Source organism: Anas acuta, chromosome 5 (genome assembly GCF_963932015.1).
Source record: "Anas acuta chromosome 5, bAnaAcu1.1, whole genome shotgun sequence".
Classification (NCBI taxonomy): Eukaryota; Metazoa; Chordata; class Aves; order Anseriformes; family Anatidae; genus Anas; species Anas acuta.
In genome coordinates, this window is record NC_088983.1 from 23195612 (window position 1) to 23206588 (window position 10977).

The following is a 10977-nucleotide window of genomic DNA, read 5'->3' on the forward strand; positions in this document are numbered from 1 at the left end:
CCCTGGAGAGCTTGTTCCAGTGTGCAACAACCCTCAGTGAAGAACCTTCTCTTGATATCCAGCCTGAACCTCCCCTGTCACAGCTTTACACCATTCCTATGGGCCCCATTGCTGGTCACTAAAGAGAATAGATCAGTGCCTGCCCCTCCGCTCCCCCTCGTGAAGAAGCTGTAGACCACGATGAGGTCTCTCCTCAGCCTCCTCTTCTCCAGGCTGAACAGGCCCAGTGCCCTCAGCCACTCCAGCTACCATCTTAGTAGCCCTTCTCTGGACACTCTCCAGCAGTTTCATGTCCTTTTTGTACTGTGGTACCCAGAACTTCACACAGTGCTCGAGGTGAGGCCGCACCAGAGCAGAGCAGGACAATCACCTCCCTCGACTGACTAGCAATGCTGTGCTTGATGCACCCCAGGGTACAGTTGGCCCTCCTGGCTGCCAGTCCACACTGGTGGAATAAGCAGGTGAAAGTGGATCTTCTGCATCAATGAATACAGCAAGAATGGCTGTTCATGTTCTAAGAACTCCATAAACACTGCCAGCACCCAAAAGTCTGTCAGAATGTTTTGCATTTGGAGATGAAATGCAGTTTCATGAGAGAAAACAGAAAAGGGATGTATAGAAGGGCTGAACAACAACAATGATTTCCCTGAAAAGCAATATATGAGAGAAATACTTTGTTACAATGGTCTTGTTTAAAAAAAAAAAGCAAACGTGCTTCTTTCAAAGATCAACATGATCTAATAATCACTGATTGGAAAAGAAAAGGACCTTTAATCTCAGCACAGCCTCGCAAATAACGTGTCACATACAAATCAAATAAAAATGGCTGGGACGACATGAAATGACATTGCCATTTTGAAAAAGTGACAGAATGGGTTCTAGTCCTACTAATTCAAAGTGCTGTGAGAGAATGGTAGTTACACATACTTCTAGAATGCATTTTTAAGTATTTAAACACCAGAGCTGTCTCTGAGTCTCTGAGTACATCTGAACAGGACTGTGAGATGTATGATATCTAGGCTGCAGATTTGGATCCCTTACAGTTTCAGATGTTTGGGTTCTGAGGAAAAGCATGTTAAGAATGCTGTTGCATCATGGTGTTTGCTCAGGCATGGTCCTGATTGCCGTATCCCCAGAAACAACCCTCACTGATGTCCACAGAGACCAGATTTCTCAGAATATGGAGTGCCCGTGGGTGCTCACTGAAAACAGCTCATCGGAGAGCAACCTGTATATGGGAAAGACACTTCACTTCAGGTGAATTCGCCCGTCACTTCAGGTGACTGAGAACAGACCTGGACTGTGTGAAATCAGGCCTTCATCCGAGACAACAGGTAGGAGAACTGAACTACAGTCTTCTTCATAGATAATTTTTCTCAAGATAGTCAAGGTAAACTACTGTTTTAAATAAATCTTATCATCTGAATTCTTCCTGAATTCAGTTGAGTCAAACCTTAGGTTTATATTGAGTGCTATTGCCTGAATTCTTCCTGCTGTAAAACATGACCTTTTTGTGGTTTTAATAATATATGTCATTTTCCCTTTCATTTCATTCTTCATTGGTACAAAGTCCCATTTACTGTGTGCTTTCAGAGCTCACTGTCAGTGACAACAGGATGTTTTCTTTTTTTCGTATGCTGCACTGTGGTTTGTTTGTTTATCCTAAAGGTGAGCATTTTGGCAAATGAATGTTAACTTTTCATTCACTTCCTTGTTTATTTTGGTAATGCAACAGGAAAAGAGTGAAAAGAACGTGGGTAAAGTATGAGCACATGTTTACTCAGTTTAGGTGTTTCAACATTTTAGTTTTTTAAAAGAGGTGTTAAATCTCTTCTTCCAGGAAAAGATGTAGAAATAATCTTTGATGACTTAAGAGGGACAAAAGCGAGTATTTATCCAATGAAGCAGTTAAATAATAGGTCTTAAGTGTTAACTGAATAATTAAAGATGATGATGCATGGACTTCATATACATGCTTATAGAACAAAGAATCTTTTGTCCTAACTCAGCAGCAGAAATAAATGTTTGGCACACTGTGGAAGTAAAGCATAATCAGGTCAGAAGAACATAGTTTCAAAATACATTGTCTGAGATGGAGAGGTTAGGTGTTTGAAAACAGCAAGTACTCAGTCTGTTTTCTTTATACCTTCGCTGATTTCTTTTGCTGTCACTAACAAAATACATTGCAGTAGATACTGCATTGAGTTAGCCTGCAAATAAATAGCTTTATACATCTCACTTAATAGAACCAAAGTCCAACTTCTGTATTTGATACAGATATCTTGGTTGCTTTTATTATTCATTTCTTCCATTTTAATACATTAATAGGAGAATATTGTTCAAATGATGCCTTTAAGATTTTGTCAGTCTTAACCAAAGAGTGAATAGATACAGATACAAGGATTTGCTTCACATTTCAGCAGAGGGGCGCTAGATCTCAAACATGTTTCCTTTCACATAGTGTTAGCTGGGTTGCTGTACATTAAAGCAATATTTAACTTACAAATCTGTTTAAAAAGACTCCACATACAAATGTGTGTTGTTGATTTTTTTTTAATAATTAATATCTTATTTAACAAGTATTAAAGCATGAAAGAGATATTTTGTGATCACCTATGCTGACCTAAAGTTTTCACAGGTAATAGAGTTTCACCCAGCTTTTATTTAACAAGATTTTTCTCTAGAGAAGTATTTTAGCACTGACTTGTTTTTCTTCTACATTTCAAGTTTACCTAGCAATGCTTCCTTTTCAAAGTACACATCTTTCAGATTAAGGTATCTATCTGCAACTACGTCTTTACCGTAAATGTCTCCAAATTAAGGAAAAGCAGAGTAGAAGCTATTTAACAACAATGGATGAATAGCAAAGATGGCACACCACATGTAAAACAAGCATCTTCAATGCTTTTGACTCTCTTCTTTGTTGCGTTATGTTAGAGGACAACGAAGGTAGCTTTAATACCACCTTTGGCACTCCTAAACTCTTTGCTAACTCAGTTTTGAGTTAACTTGAAAGTTATTTGGGTTTGGGTTTAAGTGTTGGTGGTTGCTTTGGGTTGTTTGTGTAACAAATGTTGAGTCTGTTAAGGTCATCTTTACTGGCTGTTTAATACGCAGTGTAACTTGTCCAAATGTCTTCGTTTTTCTAGTTTCATCTTAATTTTGTGAACCTGAGAATGGGGATAAGTACCTTTGAACTCTCTATGGCTGTCAGCATTCCTGCATTATTTCTAATAACCACTGGGTGTCGCGTGGCTCTTTGGATTGCTTAGATGGAGAAGGTCAAACTCGGTCCAATCAAGGACTGTGGACATTTTTTTTTCGGAATGAAAAGGGCTTTATTTAATTTACATAAAATAACAATAAATAGTCCTAAATCTTCCTTTAAAACAACATTATTTATATAGCAAGGACAGCAAGTACAACAGCCTAATTCTCTACAGGGGTTTGATTTATTCCCAATGCCATTTTCCCGGAATGACACATAGATTGGTGGAAAAAAACTAAGATGTCAGTAGGTAATTAAAGATAGTCTGATAGCACAAATGCATAATGTAGCAGAATTAAGGCTGCACTGGCAATCTCAAATCTGTAATTTCCTAATTGATGAGAAGAGCACAGAACTGTATTTGAGAATATTATTGTGATAAGGATTTTGGCCTGTTACTTCCTATCATTTTTAAAAGCCAAATGAAAAGGCAAGAATTCATTACGTTATGTGCAAGTCTAACAAATGTACCTCATGCAGAAGAGAATTTGGACTTTGACCCTTCAGTACAGACGTCTGCTACTAAGGATTAAAGGAATAGCCATGTTAGTTGCACATAGAAGGATTAAGTTTTCTACAAACTAGTCTGTAAAGAGATCATATGATGCAGTGATGTTGATGCAGCTGCGTGCTGTGCCTCATAACACAGATAGCACGGAGCCCAGGGTATGGACAGGACGTAGGCTTCCCCAAAAGCTTGGGTGCCATTCGTGACTCACTTTCCCTGTAGGTTTTTTACTGTAGATGGCTGAATTCATCTCTGGGTCCTCTTACAGTGCTTGGGGCTTTGCTTGTTAATATGTCAGTGAAACATGCAGAATTACTAGAGCCATATGTAGATCTGGCTTCTGATTCCCAGGGTAAAGTATGATCCCCTGTGATATAGAGGATCCCCTGGGATATAAAGGGATCCATTTTACCTTTGGCTTGGAAATCTACGCTGCACAGATAGCCACCGAACAGTTTATGTCCAAGGCTACGAGAGTTGTGAGGGCTTTCTTGTAGGAGCAGATGGAACTGAGGGCTGATTTTTCCAACAACCTATCTATACTGAAGCCAAAAGCGAATGGATTTTTATGAGACTGGTAGAAGGCAGCACCTTGATTGCAGTCCTCACAGATCTTCAGACCAGCTACTGAGTGTAGCAGCTCTGCTGAAGAGGTCTGGTTCTGCAGGAGGATGTTGATATCAACTGGAACATGCTTTTGGTCTGGAGTTGTTTCTGGGTCTCGCTGAGCCTAATGAGTATGTTTGCCAGCCTCTCTTCAGGGAGAAACTAGGAAACAGTTCTGGTTTCAAGGGAGGTAGCAGAATGGACAGGAGATACCAATTAGATTCCTAAACAACACGCAGGGCTGATTTCTCTTCTGCTGAATTCAGGAGGAGCTACTGAGGGCTAGCCAGTCTTAAAAATGGGGCCACTAATTTGCATGTTTTGGGGAAAATTAATGGCTGCTTGGAATTTTTCTGGCAATATTTGTCTTACAGATTGTATTGATTTAACAGGAGTAAAGCCTTTAGGACAAATGTGTCAGTATTGCTGAAACACTCACTGAAAAAATACCTAAATGTTTTCTTTTGACTTTTACAGTACTAAATGCAATGTTAATCACTACAGTGCAAAGCTAAAAAGAAATAAAATAGAAAGTAAATTGGGTGATGTTCCATGTTGCTGTTTCAAATTGAAATGAGGTCACTGGTTTGGGTCAAAACTTTTGAAATCTTGGAACGTCCTGGAAAGTGGAAATGCTCTTTCATTAAATACTTCTTTTATTAAAATGAATATGACCCCTAAAATGTATAGCCTGCTGGAACTGTTTTTTTTTTTTTTTTCCAAATTCCTCAAGTGCTATTGTTGTGGTGGTCAGATAAAATGGAGGATTGCAGAGAGGGAACAGCAATGCCCGAAGAATGTGAATTTCTGATCCTACAATAATATATATAACCGGATTTGTAATCCCCTTCTGTAATACTGTTTTCATTCGTCTTGTTGCTTCATGGAGTGAAATAGCACTGCTACAAGATGTTTGTGTGCTCCTGCAGCCGGTGGAAAGCAACCTGTAATGGGATATCAGAAATGGCAGGCATACCCGCGCTGCGACCGGCGCTGCTCTGCCAACAAACACTGCTTCTGCAGGGCAAAAGCAAAGTATACTAAGGGTGGTAGAATATTTAGCAGATGTTTATGGCATTTGTGGCTCCAGGGCTAGCCCTTTGCAGATGTAAGCCTGAATTAGATGTCTCAGTTTGCCAAGGGCAGGAAAAATGATATCCAGCCAGGGAAGACAGTTTTTCATTTTAGTAGGAAATTCTCCACATGATGGCAGTAAAAAACCTCTGGAATTCAGAGGTGGTTTATGTTTCACCTTCAAAAGCCAAAGCGAAAAAACAACCCGAGATGAAGAATAACTGAGTATGTGCCTGGGCTTTTAGATTTCCCATTTTTCTCTCGGTAGTCCTGAAATTCCCCAGATAGTTTTCCAGACAGCGAGGCTACGCGCAGCCTGGCACAAGGAGAATAGGTCACCCGTCACATTATACTGGGGCACGGTGTCACTCGCAGGCACGACTTCAAAAGATATTTTTGGTTTCTTGTGCCGTGTATTAACGTGCAGAGGGAGATGATAAGGGGGAAAGAGGTTGTTTTTAGTCCCCGTCCAAAAACTTGTTCCTGCCCAAAGAATGCGGAGACTGTAGCTCATCACTGAAAGCCAAATAACAGAGGCCGCCAAAGGGCACTTGGATAAGGACCCGGTTTGCCCAACTGGGCATTTGACCAGCCTGGGTTGAGTGCTGAAGCAGTGCCAGACAGAGATTAGCTGTGGAATGAGCTTGCAGTTGAGACTCAGCCTGTCTAGAGCGCTCGGATGGCTTGGTGTATGGAAGCACTTAGAGGGGAGTGTATTTAAAGAACCCAGAGGCAGCTGTGTGGCTAAAATTAAAATGTGTTTTTCTTGTATTGTTTTTGCTTGGTTTCCTGTTGCACACTCTGGTCCTGTCTTGTGAGAGCAAATGGGCAAAGGAAGGGGATGAGTCAAAGGGGTGAAATTGATCCTAGAAATTCCTGCTTTGCTTTTTACAGCCTGGGTGCACCAGATATTTGACATGAAAAGGCCTGTGGCTAAAACAGTCTTTGAAAGTCTCCTCTTCGTATTCATGTGCCTTTCATTCCATTCTTCATTCATTCAGCCCAGAGATTGTCTTTCTGTGCGTGTGCAGGGATTGCTGCTCTGTACCTTTCCTCCCATCTTTCCTCTGCAGAACATCAGAGGTTTAATTCTGCAGTGCTTAGCACCAGAAGTAGTCACCTATAGGCGATCAAAACGTGTAAAAATATCGAATATATGTGGCAGAAAATTACCAGCGTATAAATGAATGCAGAAAGTACAGTGTACAGACAGATCAGACCAGCATCTCTGATGAAGCAGAAAGTTAAAAATACAAACAAGGTTACTTTATAATCATTAGAGCAATTGCCACTTTAGCAGAAAGATCATTTTCTTTGGAAGATTATATTACTTGCAAGTTTTAGCATTAAATTCATTTTGCAATGAATTTATACCCAGGCCCTTCCGACCTGGGGAATTATTAACCCCAAATAGCACATGGGGAACTAGAAGATAAATTTAAAAACTTGGTCAAGGTCATATAGGAAGTCTGTGGCAGAGTCAAAAAAACGGGAGGAAGATAAGGGCAGTTCCTGTTCACCATTTCCCTCTCTGATCATGTGCCTTAGAGGGGTTGTAGAGCCTCGCTGTAAGGCTGGGAACTTGCTTGGTCTGCTGCCCTAAAAGCTGCTTTGGAGAGAGATACAAAGCTTAAGTCATGGGCAGTTTGGGAACTGATTCCATATGATCTTTTATCAAAGGAAAACCACGTTTTTCTCTATGTATGTAATGTCGAAGGGGCTGTTAAAAAAACGCAGCCCCCCCTACCACCACCAGCAGCGTGCTGCCTCCATCTGCTTAAAATGTTCTTTCCTAATCGATTTCTTTTCTCGCAGACTTTAAAACCCCACAACAACTCACACATCTCCGTCAGGCTGTGCCGCGTTCCTAAGGAGCAGGAGCCCTGTTCAGGGGTGAGCTGGAGCGACCTGCCTACCGAGGCCCCGATGAATAGGAAAGTAGAATTCAGGGTCGTTAACTCCCAGGTTTTGAAACCCAAGGTCGATCAGAAGTAATAATCAGCATTTTATGTAAATCGCCCTTCCCTGGCACGGCAAAACATCATTTTCAAAAGGGATTAGGCTCTTTGTGTAATGCAGCGCTCCTGTTCCCGACAAGGCGGGTTGCACACTACAGCCTGAACCCCCAAGTGAGCAGCACTGAAAGGGTCACATTAGCAGTTTGAACTCTGGCCATGTCAAGGGTACTCTAGAAACAATGAAACCAGAAACTAGAGGGTAGTCAACAGGCTCTGAATAAAACAACCAAACTGAAACGGCTACACTTCTATATCAGCCTTTTGCATCAGCGATCATTTTGGCCAGTATTTTGGGTATTCTGCTGAAATCTCTCAGGGGTGAAAGATTCAGGAACAGTAGCCCCATTAAAGACTGCTAAAGACTGAGGCTTTCACAAGTACCAACTCCTCACTCTCTTTCTCTTTTTTTTTTTTTTTTTGTCCTACAAATAATGCAGCTCTGGGATCCCTGTACATTCTCTACAAGAAGAAAGGATGGTGATTAGATTTTCTGGTTTGTTTTTCTTCTTCAGAAATAGCTCGGTTGTGAATGACCCTGTGTGATGCGTAAGAGAAGTTCAGCATGCTGTTTTGGTGTTACAAAAGGGCCTGTTGGTAATTTCAATGCATGTTTCCCAAGTCCTCAGAAAGGTCACTGGGGGTCTCCATTACGTGCAGTCTAGAGCCTGCTACAATTTTCTCATACAATTTAATCTGCTGCCTGGACGGCCTCCAGTGTACAAGCAACTGACAATCTACAGTCTTTGGAATTGATTTCCTGGAATCGTGGAAGGCCTGCTTGGCCTCCAGATGACAGATGTGTGCTGGAGCTCTCAGTGCAGCAAGATGCTTTGCAGAGATGAGAGAAAATTTGCCTCATTTCAGCATTTTCTGTAAGCTGTTAAATCTTCTTCTAGTGATTTTCGGGATAAAGTTATCACCGAGATACAAGCACCGTTCTGAGTGGGCATTATTAATAATCATCCTTTGCTTTCTGTAGCACTTATCTTATGAGCATCTTAATGGGTTTATAAATATTCTTTAAGACAAACACCCCACTTATGATGTAGATAACTATTATTATAGTCATTTTACAGCTGGGGAACCAAAAATTAAAGGGTGGAGAAATGATGTGCCAAAGTTCACGTTCCTGGGGTGATGTCTTCACCAGGGGGAAAAAAAAGGTTTTAATCTGAGTATCTTTCAACCTGTTTGTGTGAACCTGTGCTGTAACTCTGTCTTCACTTGGGTTATAGCCACACTTACATAATGCACAAGGAAAGTACCCGTTCTTCAATATCCACCTAGGCAGAAGAGAAAAATTAGACAATACCCAATTAGGTAGTAGAGCAGAGAAAAAAAAACTTAAAATTTCTCACTCATTTCCAATTTTAAGCCCAAATGTTCCTCCCCTTTTTCTTTTATATATAGCAAATGCTACTAAACCTGAACTATAGGTGCCATTCCTTCCTCTGATGGTATCTAGCAGCAAAAAACACATCTCAGACTGAGGGTCACTGAAAGAAACCCTAGTGCTGAATGCATGTCAGGAAAAGATTTGTCTGTTTGTTTTTCATTGAAAAATATGAATAAACACCGTTCCAGGAGAACGGGTGGTAATTGTTTCCCTGATGACAGACTAAGCAGGCGGTCAAAAGTCCAAATGTCCTTCCATATCTAGAAATTAAAATAGAAATCAAGTATATGAAAAGAAACAGAAATTCTGAATGCAAAACTCCAACTCAGCTGGTTTAGTAATGGCTAAAACAGGCACAGGTTGCCAGAGAGGTTGGGGAAGATCTTTTGAAGATCTCCTCCTTGGAGAGAACATGGTCCTGGGTGGCCCTGCTTGTGCAGGGGGTTGGACCAGGTATCCTCATGAGGTCCCTGCCAACCTCAGCCACTCTGGTTCTGTGATTTGGTTTTGGTAGGAATCTGGGTACAGAAAGTAGAGGAGGCAACAAGGGAGGTTAGAATACACACTAGAGCAGCCTTGTGCTAAATGGGATGTGGATGAGAATGTGAAGGTGGAAGAGAACCTGTGTGATGTGAAACAAAAGCATTGATCCTTTTGAAAGAAAGGAGGGAAAACTGAAAAAGTATTTTGAGAAACATCAACAAGCTCAGGATACTGGAAGGTACATCTCATGGAAGCAAAGTTTGAAGGAATAAAGGAACGAAGCATTTCCTGATGAAAAACAAGCCATTCAGAGTTTAACAATCCCAATGAAAGGAAAGAATAGCAAGTATAGTAAAAATCATCTGGCTAAATCGTATACATTGACCTCAAACACGTGAAAAAGTCATACAGGAAATGAAAATTATGTGAGATTACTAGGATTAGTATAAAGGAATGTATAAGTATGTGGGGACAGAAATAAAGAACAAGACACAGAAGACATTGTAAGGAACAAGAAGCCTTTTCCAATTGACCAGCTTAAAAATATCTTTTTTTTAAAAAAAAAAAAAGAACATTGAATTTTATGGCTGTTGGGTTTCTACTTGAATTCTGCAATGAATAAGATTGAACAACTATTCAATACTCAGTTGAGAGAGAAAAATAGTAATGTAAGATGTCGTAGACCAAAACATTTAATGCCTTTTTTGTTTCAGCATTCACTAAAAGTCTACTGCAATCACGTAGCTAATACAATTATTATCAAAACCAAAGGGGTATGATCTTACACCCTCTATAAAATGGACTCCAGTTTATTTAGAAAGCTGGCCAAAGGTATTTAAAGCTGTCAGCAGGCATCTCTGATAACCTGGAGATGTCTGCTAAGGCTGTAAGAGATTGAAAAAGGACAAATGTAGCACATAAAAGGTAAAAAGGAAGAGCCAGGGAATTTTATGGTAGTCGTTTTAACTTCAATTCCTAAAAAAATACTAGAGCAAATAATCAAATGAGTTATATGGAAACATCTGGAAGACAGAAAAGAAATGGCTAACAGGCAAAATGGATATGGTGAGAGCAGCCCATGTCAAATCAATCTGTTTTCCTCCTGGTTTGAGCTAATAGGGCTGTGAACAGGAGAGAAATAAGAGATGAATGGATGTTCAGTGTCATGATGCCAGCGAGGTCTCTGACAATGTTTACCTGACACAGACACACAGCACGTTCTTACAAGCAAAACGGGAAGACTTGGTATGAGCAGCGTGGTGGTAAGAGGAGTGCAGAATTATTCAGAAAGCATCCTCAAACAATAGTCAGCAATAGTAGTAGAAAAATAGCAGAAGCAATTAGCGCTGTCAGACTGGAAGGATCAATCAGCTGGGTCGTACAAGTGCCTCTCCTGTGTCTTGTGCTCCGTGGTATTTTCAGTAGTGGCTTGGAGATGGAATACAGAGCGTGTTTATTCTGTTTGCAGATGGCAGTGGGCTGGTCACAGCAAGCTAGAGGACAGAATTCACGTTCAGAATGGTCTTGGCCAGTTGGAGGAGCAATCTGGAAAATTGGATGCAGTTCAATAGGGAGAAATGAGAAGTTTCATATTTAGGTGGGAATAAGCAGCTTTAGCAGCTTG